The following is a 312-nucleotide window of genomic DNA, read 5'->3' on the forward strand; positions in this document are numbered from 1 at the left end:
GCCTCCACCAAATTATTAAATTTGACTCCACAATAATTTTTTATTCAATTTTCGACACTTGATAGTCAATTTGAGTATTTCATATTAGATGTCCATTATAATAATGATCAATTTTTAAATTTAAATAAGATTTGTGTTCTTTCTTAGAAATCGACTCGAAAGCATATTATCTATCCATTTGTGTTTCTTCTTTTGAAATTAGCTTTAGTTTTTTATAACTATACTAATTGAATGAACATCAAGAGCTAATTGTATAAAAGTTGAGTTTTAAATGACTGTTCAACGACATATACAAAAAAAAAAAAAGACATT

The sequence above is a fragment of the Arachis ipaensis genome, chromosome B04 (assembly GCF_000816755.2).
Source record: "Arachis ipaensis cultivar K30076 chromosome B04, Araip1.1, whole genome shotgun sequence".
NCBI lineage: Eukaryota > Viridiplantae > Streptophyta > Magnoliopsida > Fabales > Fabaceae > Arachis > Arachis ipaensis.